The following is a 10,798-nucleotide window of genomic DNA, read 5'->3' on the forward strand; positions in this document are numbered from 1 at the left end:
ACAATACTACGTATACATATTTAGTTCAACCACCATACATTGCCGGTCACCCCCTTTAAGAACAATTTTTTCATTTCAAATGTTTACATATTTCAGTTTTTATTTTCAAATTTCCTGACAGGCTAGCTGAATCTGTTTTCCTGAACCACCCTGTACACTTGGCTCATGTACCTTCACCACGGGGCCATCTGTACATTGAACATAGTACATATATCGTTTGTAAATTTTTATATATGCATATAGGGTGTCTCTGAAAAAGTGCGTTTAGGTTATCTAGAATAAAATAAATTGGGCATTTTCTATGAGATTTTTTTTATAAAAAAAAACAAGATATTTGATTTTTTTTGTAAATCTTAGGAAAGGACATTTCGACTACATTTTGAAAGCTTAAAAGCCTAAACGCACTTTTTTTCGGAGATACCATGCGGAAAAATACAGAAAAAATTTGTAATATTCACATTCTTTAGTCATACAAACATCTGTAATTCACGCTAAAAACCCGAATCATTAATTCCAGTTTTAAACAAAAGTGATCCTAAAAAAGAATTTAAAGTATATATACAAGAAAAAAAGAAAATTTTATTTTTATTTTTTTGTGGAATTTAATCGTGGTTAAAACTTTCATCATGACATTAAAATGTTGGGAAACATTTGAAAATAAACAGGAACTTTGTTACATTTTATGTAGACAATATCTAGTGAAATGATATTAACAAGTAAATCGTTAAAAAAAATAGTATTTCTACTCACATTGAACAAGAACATCTATAGACGCTGAAGCAGTCTCACCAATACCATTTGATGCCTTAATAAATACAGTCGTTGTCGTTACTATCAATACAGTCGTTGTCGTAACTATCAATACAGTCGTTGTCGTTACTATCAATACAGTCGTTGTCGTTACTATACTATCAATACAGTCGTTGTCGTTACTATCAATACAGTCGTTGTCGTTACTATCAATACAGTCGTTGTCGTAACTATCAATACAACAATAAAGACGACTTTCGATATTAATTTTAATTTCTACCAAGCTTTCAAACATCAGGAATCTAATAATTTTTCAGCTTTTCGTTTTGCAGTTTCGTTTTCACCTGGCAGACATATTGTCCAGCTGAACTCCTGTCAACAGCTGGCAATGTGATACAGGTTTGGTTTGGACAGCTGTTGTGTACACCAGAAACCGGTTTGTTCTAGATATTATAAAATACTTTTAAATACGACTCATGTGTTTCTCAGAATATTTTTTAAGGTTTGATTATAGCTCTATAAAGAACTTGTTTAAAAAAATGGTTAAAGGGGCATACACTGTTAAGAATCATAGCTGTCACTCTCAAATCATATAATTTGATTAAAATAAATGAATGCATATATAAATTATGTGGTTGCAAAGATATCTGAAACACTCATAGAAAATGGGAAAGTTTCACAAAGCCTTGGTTTTCAGAACTCTGTTAAAATAGCAAGAGTTTAACCAATCTCAATTTACTCTAAACTTGTTTTAAACAAGAAGCTCTGTGTTACAGTAACTACAATGTTTTTACTTTTTTCTTTCATTGATCTAAATCATCTTTTTAAAAATATTGTTCTGCTCAACTTAAAGGAACTATAAGCGTAATTCCAAATGACCCTTCATGCAAAGATGACAATGCCCGATTTTCAATGTTTTTACCCATTAAATCGTTTCCCTGTAAAAGTAATCAGCGCATTGCTTGCTTATCAGAAGCAATGGAGAAATTATCATAATTAAACAAATTTCGAGTCAGGTAAACGACAGTTTCTTAATTACATATTTTATCGGATTAAGGGTTTGTAAATCGGGCATTGTCATCTTTGCATGGAGGGTCACTTGAAATTACAATTATTATCGACTCTGTTCAGGGAAACTAAACCTTAATATCTATTATCTCTGAGAGAGAAAGTTTTCTGTGAAAGTATTGATAATCTTAAATACTTGATCTCGATATCCAATGTGGACATTTTACAGTTTGAGGATAAATGCTTAAAGCTATCCCACATAGCTATAACGGGATATTGAAGACGAATCAAATTTATCTCAGGGTCTGTGTAATAAGATGGAGAGCATTCAAGGAGTATGAAATAGAAGGGAGATACAACTGACTCGGCCCGCCCTACCATAATGCATGCTTTGCAGTCGGGTACTCCATTTGTGTAAAAAAAAATTCAGAATAGGTTATTGTATACGCGGTAATTGTACATCAGACAAATATTTCTTATACAAATGAAGTACCGTTTGCAAAGAATGTGTAATCATATGGTAGGGTGGGCCGCATCAGTTGTATCTCCCTTCTACTGGATCCTGAGATTCAAAACATAAAAGTTCTGCTTCAGATCAACTAAACCTCTGCCATCTCTAAAATTATAAATACTCTAGCTCTATAATTCTATATACTCTGTATACTCTCTGCTAGAATTGATAGACCAAACCTTAACAAAACTTTCAATTTTCTTCCTTAACCCTGGCAAACTTTTCAACAAAAAAAAAGAGTTTAAACTTTCAAAACTACCGCAAACCCCAAAAACCTAATACTTTAAAAAGATTCTCACAATTTTTTTTATTTTCAGTTAAAAATAATTTTTTTTAATTAAAAGCAATACAAACATTGCATTGTTCATTAATCCTATCCCGATTGAGCTATTTTTATCTCATAGAAATAGGGGTTGTGTTGATTCCACCCCCCCCATTTCCCCCTAGTCCCTACCCTTTGATTATACCCATAGAGTTATGACAGGGGTGTGTGATATACGTCCCAGTGTCCCTATAGACCAACTTTTCAAGGCCATCCTATTAAAAAAAAGACTTCTTAGCGTATTGGTTAGAGTTGTAATAAAAATTTTTTTTGTTGTTTTTCACAAACATCAACATGTGAGTGCCACTATAATCCTACACCTTTTTTTAAAGGGCTTTTCAAATAAGTAAATTTTAAATAATTTTATGAGTTATGGAGAAAAACAACAGTACGAGAGGGGGGTGGGTGGGCTGGAAACCATACCCCCCCCCTCTCTCAATCGTGAAAGGGTTGAAACATGGAACTTATGATGAAACATGGACTTCAGAAATAAAAGATAAAACAATAATTGACTATACCAAATAGATTATCAATTACAATAGGTGGCAACAGAGAAATGAACTAATTATACACGACGTCCAATATAGTGTCAAATATAACAAGGAAAACGAAATTGTTTCTCATTTGTTGACATGTTTTCCAAGATTAAATCAAATTAAAGTGTAAAAACAGAGACTAAAGAACACATAAAATTGCACTTATTTTACTGCAAGAAAAGCACTTCTAAAATTATCACTATTATTAAAAAACTGAATTGACACTTGTGACGTCAGAATACATCTGTACTGAGAGTGTACAAATTCTACGTTGCCATCTATTGTACTAGAATCTATTTGGAGTATAAAGTCTCTTTTTCCTGAAGGATTGAGTTAGTATGAAGAAAGGAACCGCTTCACTTAGTTAGTTTAAGATTAAAGGAAACTGTGTTATATGTTGGAGTTAAAGCTCAAAGTAGATTCATGCCTGCTATTTTAGAGAGGAGGGCGGGGGAGGGGGGGAAGATGCACATTTTTATTTCACAGCTAGGAGAGGGAGAAGGGAAAAGTGGACATACTATTTCACAGTCAGTTTTCAGTTTACTTTCAACCTTAATGTTTTGATGGTAAACTTTCTATCAAAGTGTGTTTTGGTGATTTCTTCATCCTCTCCTTTATTAGACACAAATTTGAAAATTTGAAAATCAAACATGCCATTCATTAACTGCAAGGTTCACATTTTAGTTATGTTTTGATTAGTTAGTTTTAAAAAGTCCAAAACAAAACGTAAAAGATCGTTTTTAGCGATGCCCCTCACTATCAGATTATGAATCGATTAGTGAGAACCACACAACTCTAGAACATGAAGACAACTCAAGTTATGACTTTAAATACTCCAAAGAACATGATACAGAGCAATTGTGCAGTGTAATCAGACCAATTGTGCAGTGTAATCAGACCAATTGTGCAGTGTAATCAGACCAATTTCACTTTAAAAAGTGATTTAAAAAGTTCATACAGTGATAACCAGAAAACTCTGAAATAGAAAGAGGACTTTTAAACCAAAGTTAGGACTTCAACTGAACATTGGACATAGCAATTGTACAGTGTAAATAGACCCATACTAACATAGTGCTTTGCTAAGTTACAAGTAACAATATTTGCTTTGTAACAACATCAAAACGTTTAAGTATTGCCATGATGTCGTCTTTCTATTCCATTGTTTTCTGGTTATTAGTAAAACTATTTGTTTTGTGACAACATCAAATACACTTAAATATTGCTAAGATGTTGTCTGGCTGTTTCACAATTTTCTGGTTCGCACCGTAGTGTCCTGTCTCCCATTGACTCTCTAGAATGAAGGTGTAGAGAAAGATTAAAAGAAGTGTAGAAGTTAAGTGTTTTTGTAAAATGATGAAAGGTTTAGGTATAATCTATCAAACTAGACATCCAGTTTTTCTTTAGACCTGGAGTTCTCGAATTTACGCTATCTTAAATACAATAAAGTTTACAAGATATTAACCCTATCCCTGCTGGGGTACATCAAAACCATAAAACATTGGGTTCCCCCCCCCCCTTGCAAGATCTGATAAAATACTAGAAATATGGAACAATAATTGCAAATTTTCTAAAGAGTTGTAATCAAGAAAACCCAAAATCTGTGAAAATTCACTTTTTCTAATCTTGTGCAATTTTTTTTATTCAGGCTTCCCAAGAGCTAGACATTTCTAGTAGATGTTTAAAACGGCGAATTAAAGCAAGAAGTTAACAGCCAGAGTCTAGTTATTTTGGGTTTTCGAGATTATTTTTATATCGTCTTCACTTTTGTGGAAATGCGCAAATGCCACGAAGTCTTCAGTCTTATTTCAAGGTTAGGCCGTGGGCCTATATAAAGTCCTTGAGTGTGTGTTTCTATTTCAGAGTTTTCTTGTTTTTACTGTTCTAAAACCCCTTTGTAGCAATATAAAATACACAATAAGATTGCTTAATTGTCGTCTTCCTGTTCTACATGTTCAATGGTTGTCATTGTATTTACTTTTTTAATTTGAATCTATACACTCTCCTACCTTATCTTGTTAATCTACTGAAAGATGCAATTTTGCATGCATTTGTAAAGCTCCTTGAGCAAACTTTTCTAAACAATTTCTAACTTCTTAGATTTTTTTAATTCAAGAGTGCCATTTGCGATTTACAAAAGTACTAATTTTAAATATTTGCCAGGAAACGATTGCGAGTAGCCTGTTGATAAGTCAACGTTTGAAAGGGTACCGTTGTAAATCGGGGATATTCCTTTTAAAATGGAAGGTCAATCAAAATTCTCTTTAAAAAGCGGAGAATCACTTTAAACAACGTTAACAGTCCCTTTAAATTTACCTTTTTAAACCAACGGACTAGAGGGAAGGGTATTCCTGTAACAACACATTCTAGTTTGACTCTAGCCCCCTCCTCTACCCTAGATTATACAGGATTAACCACAAACAATGAGACTTCAGATACGACTGTGCGAAATGTTTATTTTCTGTTTCCAAATATTCAAGATCGCCTGCCAGTGTTAATTTTCTGTTTTTTTCTTAGTTGAATCTATTAATAAGCCATTAAAGGACTTTATTTAAGGCAGAAGAATCAATTTAACCTTGAAATTATCATATTTAAAGAGTTTCAATGGCCGAATTTTAAGACTTTGAGCCGCGGCTTAAATATGATTGGTTGCACTTATTGTATTCAATGTTTCCAGATTTAAGACGGCGCTCAATTGAAACCGGTTTAGGGCGGATTTGAGACTCGGCTCAAATTCATTAAATTCGGACTCTGGTCGTTTTTTCAGGTTCATCCTTTGTGGGCAACCCTGTGTTATAAATACAATAAGCGATAAAAAAACATGTCTGATTTTGAGAACAGATCATTTATACAAACGAATTATGAAAACGATGCCATGGGTCCTTTCTTAGAGGCATTTTCTCAGCGGTATTTTTTCTAATGGCAACTAACCAAATGATCAATTTCCCAAGCAAAAACTTTCTCTAACTGCAACGCTCGGCCCCCTAGCCAATCTTATCCACAGCGATAGGCCCCTATTGCCTAACCTAACCTAACCTTTGAGAAGTTGCCGCTTGGTCAATTGCATATTTAAGAGCTTCCACTTGGAAAGTTGCCATTTGGAAAATTGTCACTTGGGAAGTCGCCCCTTGGGAAAATGACTTTGGGAAAATACTAAACTCAGTTCAAACAACTGTTTTTCCTGCGTATATATACAAAAATTCAGAATGTTTGTTTGAATTCTTTGGATGGATTACAAAATATCAACAAGCAATAAAACAACCTTATTGGCTGAATCAGGAAAGGATTTGAGTTTTGATTTTCCAATTTCTATAACTTTGCAACCCGTTTCCAAGACCTTTGATATTTCAAACTATCAATTCTGTTAGAGTAAATAGTCAAAGTTTGAAATGTCAAAGGTTTACACCATAAGGTTACAAAGATATAGAGGTTAGAAAATGCGGCAAAAACTTAATTCCTTAGTGTGCCATGCATGGCATAATTAGGTTTTATTAAACTAAAAGGATGCTTGGCATATAATTCTTGTTGTGTTTTTCTCTCAAATTTATATGTTTAAATTTAAGTATGGTAAGGGGCCGTGGGGTATTAAATATGTCTTTGTAGATTAAAAAAAAGAACGAATCAGAAAAAAAACATTAATCTGACGAAGTTCAGAAAATTAAAATGTGAAATATTTCAAATGATGAAATTGTAATGTTTTTCTCTGAAAACTCATAAATTTAAAAACAGCTGAGAGGACAACACATCATATTATGTTTGAAATTAAAATTACCTAATCTCCCCGCTTCCAGGCTTAACCTCTGCAGTTGGGGGAACTAAAAACAGGTTTTCTACACTTTTATACTATCTGATTTTTCTTAAAGGTAACCCTATGGACCTTTTCTGTTTTTAAAAGTTTTAAATTCACATAATTTCATTGATTTTACATTTTTACGTTCCTGAAAATGATAGTTTCTCGTTCTTTTTTATTTTTCAAATTAAGGTCAAAACAAACGAACAATTCGTTTTGAAATTTTGAGAAACGAAAAGACTGTATTTTCGCTTTATTGTTAAAAATATAAATCTAAATAAATTTGAGTTTTTAAAATTTTCTTCTATTTTTTTACAGTAAAAATGTTTTAAAACGTCGTGTTACATACTTGGAAAATGACCTTGGTGTTTTCTGACCTGAAGTTTTTCTGATTTAAGGTTTTTTTCACCTATAATTGTATTTATAAAGGTAAAAACCTAGGTAGGTAAGCTACAATGTCTTTTTTGTCGGTTTCCTCTCCTTGGTAATACTTATTTTATACAAAAACGACTATGGAAGATTATTAAACCATATCCGTCGTTAACGTTTGTTAACCCTATCCCTGCTGGGGTACTTGAAAACCAAGATATGCTGGGGGGGGGGTCAATTTGACCCCCCCCCCTCTAAATCCCATGTTTGATGTCCAAATATGACAAATGATACATCATTGGAAAGCTTTTGTGTTCTACTTTCAGAATCTGCAAAAAAATTCGCAAATTTGCAAAAATTGAATTTTTTTTATCGCAAAATCCAGTTATATTGTAAAAATGTTTGCAAAAAAAAATTTGCTCAAAAAATGAAAAATTATACATTTTTGAAAAAAAGCCCTTGACCATGCCATTTCAAATATGCAAAAATTTGTGCAAAATTTTAAATAACCTGATTTTTAATCAAGAAAAACTAAAAATGTGCAAATTTCCTTTGACAGGTTGTTTGCAAAAAATTTGCAATTTTTTTTTTCGCAAAACTTATGCAATTCGTTTTCTTATGTCATAGGCTTTCCAGAAAGCTAAATTTTATCAAAATCTGACAAGAGAAAGTGGGTCAAAACAAAGATTTAGTATGTTACAGGAAAAAGACTCAGGCAGTTAGTATTAAAGCCCGGTTTTAGGCCTAAAGAGAGGGCTTTGGGTATGTAGGAAAAGTCAGAAAATTTCAACAGCCTCAGACCAATACTTTTTGAGTTATGTAAAAAAACTACAGGGGGGGGGGTCAACTTGACCCCCCCCCCCCAGCAGCAATAGGGTTAAGCATTATTAACAAAGGGTTGTCGTTTACCACTGTAAAGAATCGTTAACGATCGTCAAAAAAACTATCTACCTTCGTTACCGAAACAATGAAGTAAAACTAGAAAAATACTTCTAAGTTTCTAATTATCAAAAACTGCAATATTTGCAAACTTTCATGAAGAAAACAAAAGATAACTCAATCATTTTTACTTATACAAATGTTTACTGGGTAAGATTGGGATTCTGTTAAATGAAATTCTTTAATTAAAGGATCACATGCAATAACGTCTACAGTCCTATTAAGACAGGAATACCAGGATTTAAAAAAAAATTCTCCCTCCCCTCATTCTCCACCTCAAGTTTTGTAGCAGGAAATGTTTTGGTGGAAATGTTATGTGAGGAAACGTTTTGCGAAAATCACAGGAAATATTTTGTGGCAAGAAACGTTTTTTTGTCAGGAAACATTTTTTGAAGGAAATGTTTTGTGGCAGGAATTGTTTAGTTTGTAAACATTTTGTGGGAAAACATTTCGTGAAGGAAATGCTTTGTGGCGGAAACATTTTGTGGTGGAATTGTTTTGTTATGAAACGTTTTGTGGGGTCACATTTTGTTAAAGAAACCTTTTGTGTGGAAACGTTTTGTAAGTGCTTCTGTAAAGTTTGTATAATTGATAATATTTGCAGAATTCTCTCTCAATTGCCCCCAATTGAATATTCTTCAACCAAATTATTCTCATTTAGAACATTTAGTAAATTAAATTCTTTAACCCTATACTTGTTCGCGTATTTGTGTCTAATAGGGGGGGGGGGGCCTCTTAGAGTTCGGATTGGAGAAAGTGGTACAAACTTTTCAATGCTACTTATTTTTAGAAGTTGACGTGCTGGGTAGGTTTTAAGTACACTTTTAAAAATTATGTCGAAAACAGAGTTTTTTAAAATGTCTTTTAAAGAGTATTATTAGCATAGTGAAGACGTTTGAGCGATCTTTTTCATAATTTTTAATTAAATGATTATATGGAGCTCTTTAAAACTGTTCCCGCATAGTCATGGCAATTTTTTTATTTTTGCTAATACTGAGATTTACGTAAAAAGGTAGAAATCCCATTTAAAAATTGTAAAGACGACATTTGATAAATTCTTTCGATGTATGGCTAATTTAGGGTTTAACTGTAGGGCCAATTAAAATGTGCTCTCACAAAAGAACAGGGCAAACTTTATTAGAAGAAAAGAAAATATGTAAAAAAAAGGATTCCCCCCAAATTACCCAAGAACATGGAACAAATGAAATACCTCACCCCCCCCCTTCTTTTATTAAATCTTTATGATTCTTTAATCTACATAAATTTGAAAAGCAAACAGCATTTGCAAGATTAAGCTGAAAATCAAAGATATCTGACAAAGGATAAGAAATTTCAAAAAATATTAAAAACCAAATTGTATTTTAGTTTTAAAGCAAACCAACGCAAACTTTTTTTGAAAGAGTGGTTAAAATTTTTTTAACAAAGCTATATCTTAAAATTTTAAAGGAATTGTAAGTCTATGCCACAAACTCTGATTTCATAATCCCTATATCTTTGCAACACAGTTTCGTAAACCTTAGATATTTCAAAATATTAAGTCTTTAAAATCAAAGGTTTACAACATCTTTTAACAAAGATATAGGGATCAGAAAATTTGAGTTTGTAGCTAAGACTCAATTTTTTTTTGTAGAAATAATTCTGTGTGTATGTATTAACAAAGTAGCGTAAGTGAGTATGGTACTAACCTATTACTGTAAGTGAGTATGTACTAACTTAGTAGTGTAAGCGAGTATAGTACTAACCTATATATTACTGTAAGTGAGTATGTAATAACCTAGTAGCGTAAGTGAGTATAGTACTAACCTATTACTGTAAGTCAGTATGAACTAACCTAGTACTGTAAGTAAGTATGTACTAACCTTGTACTGTAAATGAGTATGTACTAACCTAGTACTGTAAGTGTGTATGTACTAACTTAGTACTGTAAGTGAGTATGTACTAACTTAGTACTGTAAGTGAGTATGTACTAACCTAGTACTGTAAGTGTGTATGTACTAACCTAGTACTGTAAGTGAGTAAGATAAGATAAGATAAGATAACGTTTATTGCTAAAATAAATGTATCTGTATACAGATAAAGTTTACAATCACAAAATTGATGATTATATTAACAGTACATATGCATACCAGACTGCTTATCAGAAGAGAAAATTTTACAAGTACATTAGACTGCTTAAACGTTATTTCCGATAATATGACATCTCAACCCGATAAGCTGACATCTCAACCCGATAAGATTTAGATAAGCAGCATTTTGTGCAGGGACTATTCATACAAATATACTGCTTATAAGGGCTCATCTGCATCCCGCAGCTATTAGCTTGAACTACTGCTTGTAAGAATAAGATGCTAATCTTGCAGCTTATAAGAACAGATGAAGCAATAATTACTGCATATAAGAATAGAAGCAAATATTACTGCTTGTAAGAAAAGAAGCAACTTTTACTGCTTAAAAGGGCTCATCTGCATCCCTCGACTAGGCAAGCAAATCTTACTGCTTATAAGAACAGATGAAGCAATAATTACTGCTTATAAGAATAGAAGCAAATCTTACTGCTTATAAGAACAGATGAAGCA

General features: G+C 32.7%; 1 long non-coding RNA gene across 1 annotated transcript; it reads right to left on the bottom strand.

Moving 5' to 3' along the window:
- Positions 1-110: 110 nt before the first annotated feature.
- LOC111705633 (uncharacterized) lies at positions 111-10,240 on the bottom strand. The gene is made up of 6 exons (XR_002766057.1): positions 10,222-10,240; positions 6,897-6,939; positions 5,441-5,519; positions 1,095-1,193; positions 751-805; positions 111-188 (listed from the first exon to the last, which is right to left on the bottom strand). It is a non-coding gene; the product is annotated as an uncharacterized LOC111705633 (long non-coding RNA).
- Positions 10,241-10,798: the final 558 nt, after the last annotated feature.

Source organism: Eurytemora carolleeae, unplaced genomic scaffold (assembly GCF_000591075.1).
Source record: "Eurytemora carolleeae unplaced genomic scaffold, Eaff_2.0 scaffold291, whole genome shotgun sequence".
In the NCBI taxonomy this organism is placed as follows: domain Eukaryota; kingdom Metazoa; phylum Arthropoda; class Copepoda; order Calanoida; family Temoridae; genus Eurytemora; species Eurytemora carolleeae.